Source organism: Octopus sinensis, linkage group LG5 (genome assembly GCF_006345805.1).
Source record: "Octopus sinensis linkage group LG5, ASM634580v1, whole genome shotgun sequence".
Lineage (NCBI taxonomy): Eukaryota > Metazoa > Mollusca > Cephalopoda > Octopoda > Octopodidae > Octopus > Octopus sinensis.
The window spans coordinates 20,493,532-20,513,853 of record NC_043001.1 but is presented as its reverse complement, the minus strand read 5'-3'; the positions used below and the strand labels follow the sequence as shown (position 1 = coordinate 20,513,853).

The 20,322-nt window shown below is 38.2% G+C and overlaps 1 protein-coding gene across 2 annotated transcripts in view; it reads left to right on the top strand.

Moving 5' to 3' along the window:
- The first annotated feature begins 689 nt into the window (after window positions 1-689).
- Window positions 690-20,322, top strand: part of LOC115212302 — a 140,310-nt gene continuing 120,677 nt past the window's right edge. The window contains exon 1 of one of the 2 annotated variants that reach the window (XM_029781154.2): window positions 690-983. The gene's annotated coding sequence lies outside the window, so the exon portion shown is untranslated. The remainder of the gene's footprint in view (window positions 984-20,322) is intronic. The other variant, XM_029781152.2, reaches the window with a different exon arrangement.

Sequence of the window (20,322 nt, the reverse complement as noted above, 5' to 3'; positions counted from 1 at the left end):
AAAAAAATGTTAAAACATCCCTCAATCTCTGTTAAATCTCTCCTGTAGTTCAGGAATATCGACCGGGGTATCAACAATACATCTAAAAATGTGAAACTGTTCGAAAAATAGACATCAAGGCTAAATCTTTATATATAAAAGTGAAGTTGTGTGTCTGTCTCCTACGATTTAGATTCCTAACTACTCCCACATTTTGCGGTGCAGTGTAACAAAAAGCGGGTACTTATAGACGTGATTCATATCGAGCCCTTCTGGGTATTAGCGCGCGTCTTCGATGAGTCTACGATTTAAAAAAAAATTACCATAATTTTTTCCCATTTTTAATGCATTTTTTGGCTATTATATAAGGGAAGTAACTCTCTAAAAATGCTTATATAGTTATTTCCCTTACAAATCCGAGCAACGCCGGGCGATACTGCTAGTATATTATATATAGAATTTCTTAATGTTTTATGCTCTTGGGTGTCTTACTCAATTTACAAAAAAAAATAAAAAATAAATAAATAAAAATTGGTACCTGGTTTGAGGTACACAGGTTTAAAAAAAATCAAAGCAAATTATTGTAAATAGCAGTTGTGGGAATTTAGTAAAGAAACAAGTTTTGGTGTTCTCATAGCGCATAAAAAACCGAAACCGTTATGTGGTCTCACTGACAATTTACACTAGAATGAATTAACCTAAAACTATCGAATCCACCTAAACTTAGTTTCGACTGTTCTACCACCCCGACTGGTTTTCCAGTCTTTAATCTTTTGTACAATGTTGACAATTTAACAATCAGGTCACGTTTGGCAGTAACAAGTACCCCATTTGTTCTGTTCATGCGCATTGACGCAAAGTTGACAATAACAAAAGTTTATATAATTTTAGACATCGCGTGAATTTGACTGGAGCTTTGACAGAGCTATTGATTTACTTCGTCTGATTACAACCAAGTTTGCTTTTATTAACCGAATACATGTTTTATGGATTAATGAATGCTGGTGAGTTATATTAAAACTTTTTCCTCGATGTTTAAACTACTTAAAGTTTAACAATACGTCTCCCATTATTAATAAATTAAATTATTGTTTCAGTTTTATTTTCATTTGAACTTTGAATTAAAATCATAAAGTAAAATCAAAGAAATTTTTGGTTTCACAAATAACACCTCGTTATTACTATTTTTTTTCTCTAGTTTTCAGTATCTTCATTATCGACATGTGCGTGAAATTAATTACTTTTTTTTAGTTCTTAGAAAACTTGTGATTTTTGCATCATTGATCGTTGTAATTTTTATGTATACTTAAATATATAATCGCAGTAACATCACTTTGTGACTCTTATTATGTAACTGAGAAAGAATGAAAACATAAAGAGAAAAGTACCTGCTTTCTGTTCTCTCTTTAGAAGTGAATGATTAAAAGATTTGTTAAATTCCACCTAAACTGCCGTTTGTTATGTAGACTATGTTTATACCCTGCTCTGTCAACTCATTGGTATGAAAGCTTTATGCGGGCATTTTTGTTTCTGGTATATTAACCAGACATTGAGAATGACAGACACACGAAGCTGTCTAAATGCCACATCGTGCAGGAAAAAAGGGGAAAAAATATAAAAAGCAACAAGTTTTCGAACCAACGAAGGAACCTCCACATAGTCGTTGGATCTGTTAAAAGAAATAGCTAAATACCACCCCCTTTTCATGTCTTTAATTACATCATACTGCTTCAACAACAAAAGGATATATTTCTGAAATAATTTTAAGACAGCTTATATTTGAAAAGATCGTGATTATTGATAGAATTTCTCTTAAACATAACCATCGAGGTTGACTTGGGGTTAAAATACAACAAACAAGTACTTGAGTTAATGAAGTTTCTACGTGGTCGCTATATCTGCTAGAAATAACGGTACCCTTCCTTACCCATCAATATAAACGGTAGACCACATAGTATGATGAAAGCAAAAAAAAAAAAACAAGAAAGAAAACGGCATGGTCATGGCTGGACCGTCTTTCATCACATGTCTGCTAGATCGGGACAGACTTGATGCTAAGCAATAGCTTACTAAACTTCTTTTGAAATCGAACTTTGATACTCTTTTCACCAACACTTGTGATAAACCTTAATGGTCGATGTTCACTTTAACCAACCTTATCTCCGTTCTGTCTCAAATTTCATTGTCTTCATTGTTTACCGTTTTACAAAATTAAGTTAAAAAAACTGGACAAAACAGAGAACACAATTGAAAAAATTAAGAAAAAAGGAAAACAAAACCCAAAACAATTCACCACTTTGGGTTGAAAAAGTTGGGGGCACTAGGAAACCTCTCTAATGGCTATTGAGGTACACCAGCAAGCTTGCAGCTTATTCCAGGAAATTTATTAATGTTGGTTAGCGCTACGTCACTTCTTTTCGAGCAAATAGATCAAATGTTTTTCAGCGGTTAACACTCATTATTACTTTCAAGAGCAGTGTATCTGAGATTCTTTTATTCAAATTATTCAATGTGCCCTTCTTTTTTAAGGATGTGACTTGACAGCTATTTCTAGCAGTTTCAATGACCATTTAGAGGCTACATCATTAACTCGACTGTAAATTTTTTTTTTTATATTAATGTATCATATTCCATGGTATTTTATGACATTAAATTAGAAATAGATTGTTCCCCTGAAATTTTATAAAATTGAAGAAATAAAGTTAGTTAAACAAATAATTAATGTTAAATTTGAGTATTTTGGCGCAGGCATGGCTGTGGGGTAAGAGATTTGCTTCCCAACCACGTTGTTCCGGGATCAGTACCACTACATGGCACTTGGGCAAGTGTCTTACTATAGCCCTGGGCTGAACAAAGCCTTGTGAGTGGATTTGGTAGACGGAAACTGAAAGAAGCCCATCGTGTATGTATATATATATATATATATATATATATATATATATATATATTACATACATATATGTAATATAATTTTTCTAAATCTTCAGATTTTTCAATATGCTAGGCCACTGATTTTAAATTGATATTAATCGAATTAATATTCAATTTTTCACCCTTATTATTTAAACACACACACACACACACAAGGTGCGATGGGTAAATTGTCACCATTTTATATTTTTAACTTTGTCCATACCCATTGTTTGTTTCTAATTTTGTTGACTACACAGTATAGTAGGGTCAGTTGGGCATCGTCTGTGAGAAAAGCAGCACCATGACACAATTCACTCAACCAGAAGTTTGGAAATGACATGTACTGCTTGGCTCCGGAAGCTCCAATACGAACATTTCAGAGTGTTTGGGTAACAATCTGAGGACAGTGCAGAGGATCTGGAAAGATTTGGATGAGTCTAATGGTGATTATGAAGGTACGGCAGCTCGGAAAACTCACTCTGATCGTTCTGATGAGAAAAGAACTCCTGAATTTGTTGGTGAGATCCAGGCCATGATTGGCAACGATCCCACTAAGTCAGTCAGGCCCATTCCCAGGGACATGGGAGTGTCTGAGTTTCTTATCAGGCAGGTAGTGCATGACGATATTCAGTATTCCTCATATAAGATGAGAAAGGGCCAATTTTTATACAAAAACAATCAAGGACAAGAGGAAAGGCCATGCTACAAAGCTTTTGAACAAACTCAACCATCCCCTCCAACTGAACATGTTTTGGTTTTTCTCAGACGAGAAAAATTTCTGCCAGGATCAGATGGCGAACGCACAGAACAGCTGTTGGCTTGTCATGTCCCCAAAACATGTACCAAAAGTGATAAAAATCAAACATCCAGTCAACACCATGGTGTTTGGAGTGATCACTAGTGATGGCAGCGTTATGCTTCTATTCATCTTCGCACTCAGCCTCACACTTAACACAGAAGCATATGTCAAGTGCCTGGAGGAGATAGTGCTGCCCTGGGTCAAGAGAGTGGCTGCGGGGAGACCCTATGTCTGGCAATAGGACTCTGCACCTTGCCACGCATGTAAGAGAACCCAGTCATGGCTGTCAGACAATTTCTGTGACCACATCACCTTCAACATCTGGCTGCCTAACTCCTCAGACTGCAACCCCCTTGATTATTATGTGTAGGGCACAGTTGAGCAAGGGAGCATTCACCAACTTAAACAAGGAGACTGTCCAGAAGAGTTACTGGAGATTCCAAAGTCATCTGGAGGCTGTGGTTGAAGCCAATGATGATTTTATTGAATAAATGTATTCTTTAGTATTTTAAGATATCTGAATGTAATTTTGATAAATATATCTGTTAAAATGAGATGTTATTTTCATTTTTGTGTAATTTAGATGACAATTTATTCACCGCACTCTGTATGTATATATTTGTATGTCTGTGTCTGTCCCTCCACCATCGCTTGACAACTGATTTTGGTGTGTTTACATCCCCTGTAACTTAGTGGTTTAGCAAAAAAGACTGATAAAATAAGTACTAGGCTTACAAAGAATAAGTCCTGGAGTCAATTTGTTCGACTAAAGGCAGTGCTCCAGCATGGCTGCAGTCAAATGGCTGAAACAAATAAAAGAATAAAAGAAATAGATATAGCTACTTACCACACAGGAGTGGCTGTGTGGTAAGCAGCTTGCTTACCAACCACATGGTTCCAGGTTCATTCCCACCGCGTGGCACCTTGGGCAAGTGTCTTCTACTATAGCTTCGGGCCGATCAAAGCCTGTGAGTGGATTTGGTAGAAAGAAACTGAAAGAAGCCCGTTGTATATATGTATATATATATGTATTGTGTGTGTATATGTTTATGTGTCTGTGTTTGTCCCCCCAACATCGCCTGACAACCGATGCTGGTGTGTTTACATCCCCGTATCTTAGTGGTTCGGCAAAAGAGACCGATAGAATAAGTACTAGGCTTACTATGAATAAGTCCTGGGGGCGATTTACTCGACTAAAGGCGGTGCTCCAGCATGGCTGCCGTCAAATGACTGAAACAAGTAAAAGAATAAAAGAGTAAAAGAGAATATATATATATAAAAATCCTTAAATCCTTAAAAATGTTCCAGCCTGAAGGCTGCAGCCATGCTGGGGCACCACCGTTGAGTGAGCTACACTAGTATGTGAAACCACCTCTGATACATGGCACTTGATCAACAAGGGAGTTCGATGCTATTGCCTGCATTTGTATTTCCTGCTGAGCGGTGGGTTCATCTGGGACCCCCGACAAGAAGAGATCCAGTTTAGTTTTAAAGAAACACACATCCACACCATGCAGGTCTCTCAGGCATTTAGGAAGGATATTGAAGTGCTGTGGTCCTCTGAAACCCAAGCTGTTGCAGTATCTGGTCCTGTATTATATATATATATATATATATATATATATATATTGTCAGTAAATCATAAATTAGAAAGAGAAGCACACTAAGTAAGTTATAGAGCAGTAGAGTGTTTAGTGGAAGATAGTTATGGCCGTTGGCATTAGGGTCTGACAAGACATATGAAGCTAAGCATTTTATGGACGTAAAACCCTGGATAACCCTATGAACTGGCCATAACTATCTCTATACAAATACTGCTTTTTTAAGGAGGTTTAAATAGAGATACATATTAGATTTCATAGAAAGGAGGTCAGATTTGATATTACATATATTAGCACCCACTTCCTATATTTTTTAGTCTAGATTCAAATAAACATGACTAGAAGGACGAATATATAAATCCCATAAAATGGTCAGAAAAAAACCTAAGTACTTTAAACCTTTCGTTACCAACCCGGCTGAAACCGCCTCTGGCTCTGTAGTATAAATGTCTTATTTTCATAAGTTTTGAATTAAAATCTTCCACTAAACCTTAGTCAGAATTTATGTTCCTTAAACCAGCTCAATGATAACTAAGTTATTTTACTAAATTCTTTGTTAATTTAAAATTAATTAAAAGAAACACAGAGCATCTCAAAATAAATAGGGTAATGAAAGGGTTAAACATCTTTTTTTTTTTTGTTCTTCTATTAACTACTGAGGAGTAAAAGTATGATTATTATGATTTTCTATTTATGAATATCTGATTCCATTTGTATGAAACAATTGTATAGCAATATGAAAATTAAAAACTATAATCCATTTTAACATCCAGTCTCCTTCATTACATAAATATGAATGAATTTACTCTTTTACTTGTTTCAGTCATTTGACTGTGGCCATGCTGGAGCACCGCCTTTAGTCGAGCAAATCGACCCCAGGACTTATTCTTTGTAAGCCTAGTACTTATTCTATTGGTCTGTTTTGCCGAACCGCTAAGTTACGGGGACGTAAACACACCAGCATCGGTTGTCAACCGATGTTGGGGGGACAAACACAGACACACAAACATATACACAAACACATACATATATATATATACATATATACATATATATGACGGGCTTCGTTCAGTTTCCATCTACCAAATCCACTCACAAGGTTTTGGTCTGCCCGAGGCTATAGTAGAAGACACTTGCCCAAGGTTCCATGCAGTGGGACTGAACCCAGAACCATGTGGTTGGTAAGCAAGCTACTTACCACACAGCCTTCCTGCGCCTTTTTCAATAAGTTAAGTCATATACTGATTATATATATGTGTGTTGTATGGGGGGGGACCATCATTTGACAACCAGTGTTGGTTTGTTTATGTTCCCGTAACGTAGTGGTTCAACAAAAAGTGTCCGATAGAATAAGTACCAGGCTTAAAAAAATAAAATGAATACTGAGGCTGCAGTCTAATGACTTAAACAAGTAAAAAAATAAAAGATATTGAACCAAATAAACAATAAATTTGCATGTTGTTATTTAACTCCTGCATCAGACTTTCTTTGTATATCTGGTATTACATTGAGCAATCTGCATTTCGTTTCCATGACATTAGGAGGTGTGATTCGAAAGAAATTTTGCTGCTATCTCAAGCATATAGAAACTACCTCGTGATACAAGATCATAACACCATTGTTGTTGACTAGTTAGAATATTTTGTTTCATGTTCTGGGTTTTTTTTCTCCTGGAGGAGTATTTTTACCTCTGCCTTAGCTAAGGTGGTGGTATTGTTTTCAGTTGTATTTGTTTGTTTGTTTGTCCGTGGACAAGATATCTCAAGAACTGCTGAATGGATTTGGATGAAACTTCCAGGGATGTTTGGCCTTGTGACTGGCATGAATTGATTAGATTTTGGAATCCATCCGGTACTGGACAAAGATTCTGGATTATTTTTCCTGTTTTTTTAACTTAATTTTTGCGAGCGGTCAGGTTCATTTTTAGTATTCTCATTTGTGAGAGTGGTCGAGTTTATTTCAGATATTCTCATTCTGAAAATCATCTCTGACTAATCATTGAGAGGACATTTGTGTTGCCTTGGTGGAGATTTGCGATATCTGAGTACTCTTGTTTATTTTATTTTTTAGTCAGTGTTTTAAGATTTCGGCAAGCAAACGATGTATGTTATAAGTGACTTACAACAGCTGTAGAATTTATAACATTTAAGATGTTAGAAATTGCTGATTCTGATTCTCAAAAAATGGTGCCACTTGAAGAAAGATGAGAAGTGGTTTTATTTTTTTTTCTTTTGGAATCACTTTCAGTAAAATTTGAAAGCATTGTGTATTCTTTAAATCTTTTCAAATATATTTTAGATAACCAACCCTAAACTTGAGAAAGAGAGCAATTTAAAAGTCGTCTCTTCATTTCCAAATTCTTTGCCCATGAAAACACTTCACTTTCTGGTTTGAAAAATGTCTACTTCTGATATTGTAAATATCTTCATTAAATAAGGTCTTAGAAATGAAGAAGCACCTAAAAATCATCTAATTTTAATGTTCAGATTAAATATTAAATAATAAATGCGCCCTTTTAAAGCCTAGCCAGGCTCATGGGCCCGATTTCCTGGTTTCTATGGCGTATGTGTTCCCCAGCTGGATGGGACGCCAGTCTATCGCAGCGTTACTCATTTTTGCCAGCTGAGTGGACTGGAGCAACGTGAAATGAAGTGTTTTGCTCAAGAACACAACGCGTCGCCCAGTCCAGGAATCAAAACCACAATCTTACAATCATGATGCTGACACCCTAACCACTAAGCCGCGTGCCTCCACAGATTAAATATTGCCATCAAGCTTTTGGCTGAAGGCTAGTAATTTCAGGGAAGGGTCAGGTTGAATATATCAATCCTAGTGCTCAACTGGTACTTAATTTATCAACCCCAAAAGGGATGAAAGGCAAAGTCAACCTTGGTAGAATTTGAACCCAGAATATAAAGATGGATGAAATGCTACTAAGCATTTTGTCCGGCAGGCTGACGATTCTTCCAGCTCGCCACCATATTGAGATTGGTTATTGATTTCAGTAAATATGTGCCTGCTTAATTTTTGCAGGAGAGAAGCAAAAATCGAAATTGATCTACATCAATGGAAATTGTAGCTGTGATACCAATGCCGGTCGCACGTAAGAGAACCATCCGAACGTGGATGTTGCCAGCGCTGCCATGACTGGCCTCCGTGCCGGTGGCACATAAAAAAGCACCATCCAATTGTGGCTGTTGCCAGCCTCGTCTGGCCCCCATGCCAGTGGCATGTAAGAAGCACCATCTGATCGTGGTCATTTGCCAGCCTCGTCTGGCACCTGTGCAGGTGGCATGTAAAGAGCACCCACTACACTCACGGAGTGGTTGGCATTAGGAAGGGCATCCAGCTGTAGAAACACTGCCAAATCAGATTGGGCCTGGCGCAGCCTTCTGGCTTCCTAGACCCTAGTTGAACCGTCCAACCCATGCTAGCATGGAAAACGGACGTTAAACAATGATGATGAGAAGCATAAGTGAAAAATAAAAATGCTTAGTTTTGTCAACACTGGTGGGGTTTGAACTCAAAACATTTAGTCCAGTACTCTCCTATTTCATTCAACTCTACATTTTAAATTGTTTGTTCCTTCTTGAGTCACGTCTGGCTCATAGGGCCAGTTTCCCGGTTTCCTTGGCATATAGGTTCCCCACCTTGACGGGACACCTGTCCGTCGCAGGTGAGCTGCAAGATGCAGGAGGAAAGTGTGAGAGAAAGTTGTGGCAAAAGAGTCAGCAGTAGTTAGCCATTACCTTCTGCCAGAGCCGCATGGACCTTAGGTGTTTTGCTCATAAACATTCACATCGCCTGGTCTGAGATTCGAACCCGCAATCCCTCAACCGCGAGTCCACTGCTCTAACCACTAGGCCATGTGCCTCCACACATTTTAAATTAATGATACATTTTTCTCCAAGCACAGGTATAGTTTTGTAGGGAAATATTAACCGATAGAATATAACTGATACTGTAGTGTATTCATTTAAGAAGTTAACCACTGAGTCGAACAGAGAAGAGTTAGAAACTTGAGCACAGAGGGGTGTAATTAAATACTATTTGTGTTTACAGGGGAACCAAACACCTGCTTGAAATATTAACCAAATCTCTATCAGATAAGCCCTATTGTCTTACTAAAGAGAGACATATTGGATTTATATAGTTTCTAATACACATACAATGTCAGAAAGGAGAAAAGGACTGAGTAAGCTTTTTCAAAAGTAGGGTTGATCAAAATCGACTTGAAGCTAAGCAACAACTAAATAATTGCCACAAAAATTCTTTAACTGAGTGAACTTTTAATAAATGTCAGCAAGAATTAGTACTGCTGCTTTATACAAACAGTTATCTACATGTATAAATTGAAGATTTTTAAATGGTATTTCAGAGAAATGACAGTGATCAGCTAACTTCTATAACACATGGTGGATATAAATGTAACTGAATGGTTAAGATGTTTGCTTTATAACCATGATGTTCTAGGTTTGATTCTTCTACATGGCATCTTGGACACCTATATCTGTTATAGCTTCAGATCAATCCAGATTAGGGATCTGCCTTCCTTGTTGGGAAAGAGGGTTATTTCTTTGGGACACTTACCATTCCTATGGTCGGTACCTACTGACATCAGTTTTGAAGGTAACAAAGTCATGAAATAATGTAAGACATTTAGCTGATGTGGGTTAAGTACGCTGAGGAAGGGGGTATAATGAAACAATGTGACTTTCTCACATAACTGCCAAAACACTGTAATTTCTTCTAAGTTTGTGCCAACAAATTGTAATATTTTGGCTTTTTTTCAATATTTCATTGTTGTAACAATTATTGTCCACCATAAGGTCCAGTCCTTGTTGCACTGTGATGGCTGATATGCCTCAACGATTCTAAGAGGAGTGCAAGCATATGGTAGAACTTCTCATGGTGAGCAGGTCAAAGGATCCAGACTAATATGGATCATCCCTTCCCAAAGGTAAAAATGGGTTTGCATAGGGTTGATAGCCCTATTTAGAAAGAAAAAAAGTTACAGGGCCATATCACGTTGAAAGCACTGATCACCGAAGTTAAGCAACGTTGAGCCTAGTTAGTACTTAGATGGGTGACTGCTTGGGAAACCTAGGTGCTGTAAGCATCACACTGAGTGGCTGTGTAGTGAGTAGCTTGCTTACGAACCACATAGTTCCGGGTTCAGTTGTGCACACACAACAGAGTTCAAGGTCAATCTGTGCCAAGCGGCTTCACTCGGCATGCTTCAGCTTCATTACTATGTCAACAGTCCGGATACTTATTGATCAGACCACATATGTACAGGTGCAAACATGGCTGTGTGGTAAAAAGCCTTCTTCCCAACCACGTTTCTGAGTTCAGTCCCACTGTGTGGAACTTTGGGCAAGTGTCTTCTCCCTTATCCTTGGGCTGGCCAAAGCTATGTGTCTGTGTTTGTCCCCCTACCACTGCTTGATAACCCATGTCGGTGTGTTTGTGTCCCTGTAACTTAGCACTTCAGCAAAAGAGACTGATAAGATAATTACCAGGTTTAAAAAGGTGTGAGAGGCCAGACCTGGCCAATTTGAACAAAAACAGAATGTTTTGGCTGGACACGGCTGGTTAATGTTGTATGACAATAATACCTGGTAGCAAACTCCAGCCATTGTTTGGTGATTTCATTCAACAATATGTATGACCATTCCACTGGTTTACTCACCATTTTTGTCTGATAATTCATCTTTGTGTGTGCCGGTCAAACACTGTCCAATGGTGTTGATAGGGTTTTGGTAAGCATGAAAAACTTTTCTCCTAGAATTACATTTCTAAAATCAGTGTGCATCTTCCACAATGCTGTTTCTACTATGCTGTAAAATATAGAAATTGTTTCTAATATAGACACAAGGCCATCAGTTTTGAGGGGAGGGTATTAATCAATATCATTGAACCCTGTACTGGTACTTTGTTTTATGGTACTTTGTTTTATGGCCCTTGAAAGGGCCAAGTTGGCCCAGACAGGGTTTGAACTTGGACCATAAAATGACATCACTAAGTATAAGGCATTTTATTTGATGTTTAAATGACCTTACTAATCTATTGCCGTTAAAAATTTTAATTAATAAAGGTTAATTGTAAGTAGATTGTGAACATTGCAGTAGGGAGTACTGTATTTAATGACATAAAAAATGCAGATTAGACGTACCCCAGTTTCAGCAGTACAAAGTTAGAAAAAAAAATGTTTTTAGTGTTCAAAACATGTAAAATAAGCTCAACTTAAGATATAGGACCCAGGGTGATTTTTTTTTTTTTTTTTTTTTTTTTTTTGAGACATTTTTTGGGAAAAAGTACATCTTGTAAGCCATCAAATATGATCAGTCTGATCTTGGCAGTAATACAACCTGATGGCCAGTGCCACTGGACTGGCTCTTGTGCAGGTGGCATGTAAAAAACACCATTTGAGTGTGGCCGTTGCCAGTACCGCCTGACTGGCCCTCATGCTGGTGGCACGTAAAAGCACCCACTATACTCTCGGAGTGGTTGGCGTTAGGAAGGGCATCCAGCTGTAGAAACTCTGCCAGATCAAGACTGGAGCCTGGTGCAGCCATCTAGTTGCCAGCCCTAAGTCAAAATCGTCCAACCCATGCTAGCATGGAAAGCGGACGTTAAATGAGGATGATGATGATGATGTTGAATATGCCTGGAGAAGGCCAGACATAATTTCAGTCATTCAACTTTAAAAAAAAGATTTGATATATTTTCTCCAGTCAAACAGACTGGGAACTTTTGTAAAATCTCTATAATTTTTTTCAAAATCATTATAATTTGATTTCGTTTCCAAATATTTATATTTAATCTTAGTATGTTTAGTCAAAGATACTTACCTTTATTAATTATGACTATTAAAACTTCCGTTTTTAAAATTCAGTTTGTTCTTTCAGTAGAATTGTTGACTTAAGTACAGATTGCAAGTGAAACTTAATTAGACATTTGTGGTGTTCACAATACACAAATGAGCTACCTTTGGTGAGTCATATAATTGCTTACCTGTCAGCTTAGAAGAAGTGACCAAGAGGTCCTGAAGCTGGTGCTGTTTGTCTGTCTTTTGACTAGCAGAAAATATTTGATTATTTTACATCTATAATGGAGGTTTTTAGTCTATCAGTATACTTTAAATAGTAAGTATTCTTTCAGAATTGTAATGTTGAGTTAAGATGCTGAAAAATTTTACTTCTTCATGAGTTAAGATTGTACTTTCCTTTCAAGCAAGACACGTGAAGGAAATGTACACAGTTCTATCTTTCTGCCTAATCCCACCCACAAAATAAAATAAAATAAAATAAAATAAACAGGCGCAGGAGTGGCTGTGTGGTAAGTAGCTTGCTTACCAACCACATGGTTCCGGGTTCAGTCCCACTGCGTGGCACCTTGGGCAAGTGTCTTCTACTATAACCTCGGGCCGACCAAAGCCTTATGGGTGGATTTGGTAGATGGAAATTGAAAGAAGCCTGTCGTATATATGTATATGTATATATGTTTGTGTATCTGTGTTTGTCCCCCCCAACATCGCTTGACAACCGATGCTGGTGTATTTACGTCGCCATAACTTAGCGGTTCGACAAAGAGACTGATAGAATAAGTACTAGCCTTACAAAGAATAAGTCCTGGGGTCGATTTGCTCGACTAAAGGCGGTGCTCCAGCATGGCCGCAGTCAAATGACTGAAACAAGTAAAAGAGTAAACAAATAAGTATTAATTCTTATCTTTTTTATTATTCCAAAATATTTATTCTTTGTTCATTTTGTATGTATTTGTTATTTGTTTACTTTATAAGTATTTTTTATTCCTGTAATAAAAGATTGAAAATTTGCCCTTCAACATTAGATATTGTATATTTTTATTTAACAACTGATATATATACTTTAAGCAAAAGTTCACCATCATCATCACTTCTGATTTACCAAACTAGCATGAAATAGATACATCTGTTATATAAGCAAGCATGTGACATGTCTTCATTCTATGTAATTTGGAATTTATCACACAAGACTTCCTAACATTATCAGTACACTCAACCTTTCTACGCAACACTCATTCTTCATTTGTGATACTGTCCCAGTTGCCTCACCTACACACATCAACTGACACCATCTATAAGCAACTAAATTCTCCCGTATAACACTCATATTCTACATTTCAAGCAGTTTATTCATTCAGCAGATCATTTTGAATTCTTCTTACTTTATGCAGTTGTTCCATCCCTGTACAATTGATCATCAGTTTGTGTCAGGTTGCTGTCGAGATGTCAGGTGTTCTAGACCCAGCAGTATAACTATTTCCTCTGCAAAATCAGGATCACCGTGGCCTATCTTAGAAATAAGTCCCACGAAGTGGAGTGGTTGTTACAGCAAGTGTCACTGGTCATTCTCCATGGCAACATCATTGCAGTCATTACTACAGGGTACAGCTGAGCACATCATTTGTTCCGGTGGGGGGTTTGTGGCCCACTGCCCCTCCCCACAACTCCTGTTGATTTACCCTTTTTTCTTTCTTTTCCTTTTTTATCTTTCTTTTTTTTTCTGTTTCTTTGTATTTAAATATTATAACTCAAAATGTGTCTGTGTTAGTCCCCCCAACATCGCTTGACAACCGATGCTGGTGTGTTTATGTCACCGTAACTTAGCGGTTCAGCAAAAAAGACCAATAGAATAAGTACTAAGCTTACAAAGAATAAGTTCTGGGGTAGAGTTTGTTCGACCATAGGCAGTGCTCCAGCATGGCTGCAGTCAAATGACTGAAACAAGTAAAAGAATAACATAATAAAAGAATATATATATCTGTGTGTGTTGTGTGTGTGTGTGTGTGGTGTGTGTGTGTGTGTGTGTGTGTGTGTGTATATATAATGTATGTAAATGTGTGTGTGTATGTATATGCCTGTGTGTCTTTGTATCTGTGTTTGTCCCACCACTACTGCTTGACAACCAGTGTTTGTGTGTTTATGTCCCTGTAACTTAGTGGTTCAGCAAATGAAACTAATAGAATTAGTACTGGGGTTGATTTGTTCAACTAAACATGTCAAGATTGTACACCAGCATAGTCTCAATCCAATGACTGAAACAGACAAGTTTGGTTACAGCAAGTATTTTGATGTTAAGCACAATTTCTCCAAGACTTTCAACTTCAAAATCTCTCCCTATATATAAACGGCAAAATGTCTGACTGTGTGTGTGTCCTTTATACAAATCCATAATTTTTCAGTTAGAGGGCTCGCACTTTCTATGGTCATTCGAAACCGTCCAAGGGTGGTCGTGCACATCTTTACATTTCCCCAATCACCTCAGAAAGCCATAAAAAAATCAATAGAAGGGACTTTTTTGTGAATTTTCTATCCAAAACCCAATCAAAATGCCCAAAACTTGATACGCCAATTGAATGCCAGCTAGCTGTAAGTGATTGGTCGGAGATTTGGACAGTACTCGCGTATATGCATGCACTAGCTGTATATGCATGCACTAGCTGTATATGCATGCACTAGCACTATGACCTGGCGTTGCCTGGTCATAGTGCTAATATATACTAATGTATGACAGCATTAAAGTAGATGCAGTCCCAAATGAATTATCATGACACAAAAACGAAGCAGTTCCTGTCTGCACTACAGGAAAAGCACCTATGCTGGTGCCACGTAAAATGCACTTGTGCTGACGTCACATAAAAAGCACCCAGTACACTCTGTAAAGTGGCTGGTGTTAGGAAGGGCATCCAGCCATAGAAACCTTGCCAAAACAAATGACTGAAGCCTGGTGCAGCCCTCCAGCTTGTGAACTCCTGTCAAACTTCCAAACCATGCCAGCATGGAAAATAGACGTCAAATGATGGTGATAGTGATGATGATGATGATAAAAAATGCTTTCATTTTTCTTTGGTTCTCTAATATCGACATTACTGAATACAGTCGTTTTGCAATCTTTCTTCATTAAATAGGTTTTTTTCAATGCCTTCATTGTTGAATAGCCTTTGAAAGGGTCACTTGCTCTATGATATGGTGGTAACTGAGGAAAGTAGGGGTAGATGAATAGGCGTCACCACCACCATCATCATCATCGTTTTAATGTCCATATTCCATGCTGATATTGGATGGGATGCTATGGGCAGGGCTGTAGAATCGAAACAAAAAACTTAGACTCTGATTCCGACTCCTGTACTATTAGCACCTCCGACTCCAATTCCGACTCCAACCCCTCTTAATGTAATTAAGTGATTGTGGTCTACATATCTCATAAAGCATATGCATACACTTGTACTTTGAGTAGGTCTATATGTTATAACCGGTTTATATTAAAGAATAAAAACATTATGAGTCGGAATCAAAGTTGGTATTGTTTTACTGACTCCGACTCTAGCTACCCATTAATTGTTTCTGACTCCAACTCTACAGCCCTGGCTATAGGTCCAGGGGACTGCATTGTACTTCAATCGCTGCTTTGGCATAGCTTCTATAACCGAATGCCCTTCCTAATGCAAATTGGAGGACCCAGCAGAACTGATCCCGGTACATGACTGGTACTTATTTTATGAATGGGGAAATAGTCAAAGACAATACTAGCAGGATATGAAATCAGAGAAACTACATCATAATCAAAATCTTACCATGATAAAATTATCATAACCTCATTGTTGATATAAATATTGAATAATTCAATATTGAATAAAAATTTCTATAAATTGAATAATAGACTAATTAAATACTGGTTCTATATGCTGTGCTATACAAAGTAATACATAGGCAGTGTAGTATGATGATTCATCAAAGTGTACACATATGCCAGCTAGCAGGGAAGTTAACATGCTGGCTGTCGTTTCTTCTATAAAAAAAGAAGCTTATAAAATTATCAAATAAGAATGGTAGATAAAATTATAAAGGGGAAATAGAGTTCATTTAAAATCAGGATTCTCTTCAAGAATTAAAGTTAATTGATATTATAATAATAATAATAATAATAATAATTGTGTACAGTGCTCAGGTGCACTACAACTCATCTAAAGTGTATATATAATCAGGTGTAGTTTCGACGGATTTTGGGAAGCATGAGGGCCTTAAAGGATGCAGTGTCATGGCAGTCAACAACTGATGCAAGCAGTTTATTCCACGCTTCAGCAACCCTGAGCGTGAAAAAATGTTTCCGAAAGTCATGGGAGCTGTGCTGTTTTCTGACTTTGTAGGCATGTCCACGTGTGTTAGACACATGGAGATCAAAAAGGTGTTCAGTGTTGTTGGTGAGGTGGTTGATAACCTGGTGGGTGTTTACCAAGTCCGTCGCTAGACGCCGGAGCTTCAGTGAATCCATGCCCAGGGAACAAGGCGCTCAGAATATGGTAGGTGTCTGATGGAGGGTATGCGTTTGGTTGCACGTCTCTGGACAGATTCCAGGAGGTCAATGTTCTGAGCAAGATAGGGATTCCAAACTGATGATGCGAATTCCAAGTGTGGTCGTACCATAGCTGTATACAGTTTTAAATAGATGGCTGGAGAGCGGCTAACAAAAGTCTTGCTGAGTGATGCCAAGACACCCTCGGCCTTCTTGACAATTTTAGAGACATGCTTTGTCCAACGCAAATCACTGCTGACAGTGATGCCTAGGTCACGCTCGCAAGAGGATTTCTTGATATCAGTGTTGTGGAGGGAGTATGTGGACGCAGGGTTTTTTCTCCCAAAATGCATGGTGGTACACTTGTCCACAGCCAGTTTCAGTTGCCAGTCTGTGATCCATTGCTGCATTGTGTCTAGGTCTGATTGCAGGAAAGAGTTGTAGACATCAGGATCAGTCCTCTTGATTTCAAGGTACAGCTTGATGTCGTCTGCATATTTCAATACTGTGGCATTCTTTAAATTGGCATCTATGTCATTAATGTATGCCACAAACAGGAGGGGACCAAGGACAGATCCCTGTGGTACACCCGAACAATAGATTTGGGGAAACTGGAAGAGAAAATGCCAAACACAAGCGACTGCAATGGCAAAAGCATTTCTAGCAGCAGGTCAACCAAGAAAGTTGATTGAACTACTAGAAATAGCAGCCAAATCTCCTTCAAATTAACCCTCCATGGTGTGTTGAAAAGAAAGGGAATGACACATTGGATAACATTGCCATAGATACCCCTTAAAAGATGCTAATATCCTGGATGGAATGTCTTGTATCATAATTCTACTCAATCAGGAACAAGATTGTAATGAAGGAGCCTCCATGCAGTCACTCAACTTGCTAGAAATAGCACCCAAACTCCCTGAACTCATCTTACCATCTTAAAAAGGATGGACACATTGACCAGTGTTGTCCTAGATATCCAAAAAGATGAAAATTCTTAATTGGAATGCTTTTGATGATAGGTCTGCTCAATCAGAGCTGGCTTTGTGCTAGAGTCATATAACTGTTTAAAATGCATGCATATGCACATACACAGAAAATGTGCAGAGAACAACTTCTGCTACATTCCAGGGAGAAAAACCAGAAGTAGTTGATAGCTTCTGTTACCTAGGTGACCAAGTTGGTAGCAGGGGTGGGTGCTCTGAAAGTATAGCTGCTAGAATAAGGATATCCTGGGCAAAGTTCAGAGAGCTCTTACCTCTGCTGGTCACAAAAGGCCTCTCGCTCAGAGTAAAAGGTAGACTGTATGATGCATGTGTACAAACAGCCATGCTACATGGCTGTGAAACATGGCCGTGACTGCTGAGGATATGCATAAGCTTACAAGGAATGAAGCCAGTATGCTCCGCTGGATGTATAATGTCAGTGTGTGTACTTGGCAGAGTGTAAGTACCTTGAGAGAAAAGTTGGACCTAAGAAGTATCAGCTGTGGTGTGCAAGAGAGATGATTGTGCTGGTATGGTCATGTGGTGAGAATGGATGAGGGTAGCTGTGTGAAAAAGTTTCACACCCTAGCGGTTGAGAGAACCTGTGGAAGAGGTAAACCCAGGAAGACCTGGGATGAGGTGGTGAAGCACAACTATCGAACATTAGGCCTCACCGAGGCAATGTCTAGTGACTGAGACCTTTGAAAATATGCTGTGCTTGAGGAGACCCGGCAAGCCAAGTGAGACCATAACCCGTGGCCTATGCCAGGGGTGTAACAAGCCCACTTATGCATACCTTTCCTTCATTGGACTCTAAACTCTGCTTGCGAAGACCTGTTGAAGCAAGTGAAATCGAAATCAAATTCAATGACTGGCATCTGTGCTAGTGGGACACTAAGAGTACCATCCAAGCATGATCGTTGCCAGAGCAGCTGACTGGCTTCCATGCCAGTGGCATGTAAAAAGCATCATTTGAGCATGAATGTTACCAACGTCGCCTTACTGGCACTTGTGCTGGTGGCACGTGAAAAACTATTCAAGCGAGGTTGTTGCCAGTGCCGCTGGACTGGCTCCTGTGCAGGTGGCACGAAAAAAACACTATTTGAGCTGGTGGCACATAAAAGCACCCACTACACTCTCGGAGTGGTTGGCATTAGGAAGGGCATCTAACTGTAGAAACTCTGCTGGATCAGTTTGGAGCCTGGTGCAGCCATCTGGTTTGCCAGACCTCAGTCAAATTGTCCAACCCATGCTAGCATGGAAAGCAGATATTAAACAATGATGATGATGATGATATATATATATATAAATGCTAAATTGAATTTTTTCCCTGTAAGTTAGGATTATCATTCCCTCAAATAATTATATATATATATATATATACAGAGAATGAGCGAAATAGAGAGATACATCCACACACACTCATGAAATATTTGTTTCAGAATTGCATCTGTAATGTAAGAGAATCAGTGAACAAGTCATAGTTGAACAATGAAAGCCTTTGATACTTAATATAAACCACTATTAGAAAAGAAAACTAAAGTCGCTGTAACTAGATATGAGTCTGTGTCTTTCATACACATAAACTTTACATGTAAACACACACTCACATTCATATAGTCTGTTAATAGTCACATTTGCTTTATTTTATCATAATAGTATTTTATACTATCTATTATGTATCAAAGTCTTTTCATTGTCTAACACCTGGTCACTGACACTATCATTTACTAAATTGGTACAAGTTTGTAAAAAAAGCAATATTTCCTTCTGGCAGAAACATTATAGCACACCAGGCGAAATGCATAGCCTTTTTCGTCTGCCGTTACGTTCTGAGTTCAAATTCCACCGAGGTCAACTTTGTCTTTCATCCTTTCGGGGTCGATAAATTAAGTACCAGTTACACACTGGGGTCGATATAATCGACTTAATCCGTTTGTCTGTCCTTGTTTGTCCTCTCTATGTTTAGCCCCTTGCGGGTAGTAAAGAAATAGGTATTTCGTCTGTCTTTACATTCTGAGTTCAAATTCCGCCGAGGTCAACTTTGCCTTTCATCCTTTCAGGGTCGATTAAATAAGTACCAGTTATGCACTGGGGTCGATATAATTGACTTAATCCATTTGTCTGTCCTTGTTTGTCCTCTCTGTGTTTAGCCCCTTGTGGGTAGTAAAGAAATAGATATATTTAATGTTGAATAAACTTGAATTCAATGTAAATACCTAGTTGAATCAAAATAAAGAAGATTGTCATTTTGAAGAAATCTGTTTCATTTTGACTACATACAATTATATAAAGGAAGTTAAAAATGTGGAATCCAAAGAAATCTGGCAACAATTAATTAATGATAGAACTAATTATGTGTTGGAAACCCTTGTCCTGTGGATGGCAGCTGTATTGAAATCAAATGAGCAAGGATTGTTGAGCAAATGGCCTGCTTCCTGAACTCCAGTCGTTTGTCTTTCCTGACCATGAGTAGTCAGATATTCCAATTTTAAAACTTTACACTGTAATAATTTGTCCAGAGATTTCATAGATAATTTCAAGTGCCCACAGTTGTCCACAAGCCATGTGACACCACTTTCTCATACTCACTCTCAGATGGCAGTCAAGTGCTGTAATATTAAATTAATGCTGTATTATTATTCTTCACTCCAAACAGTGTCTTAAATTTAATTGGGTCTTCTATAAATTCTCTTATAAGAGAAATG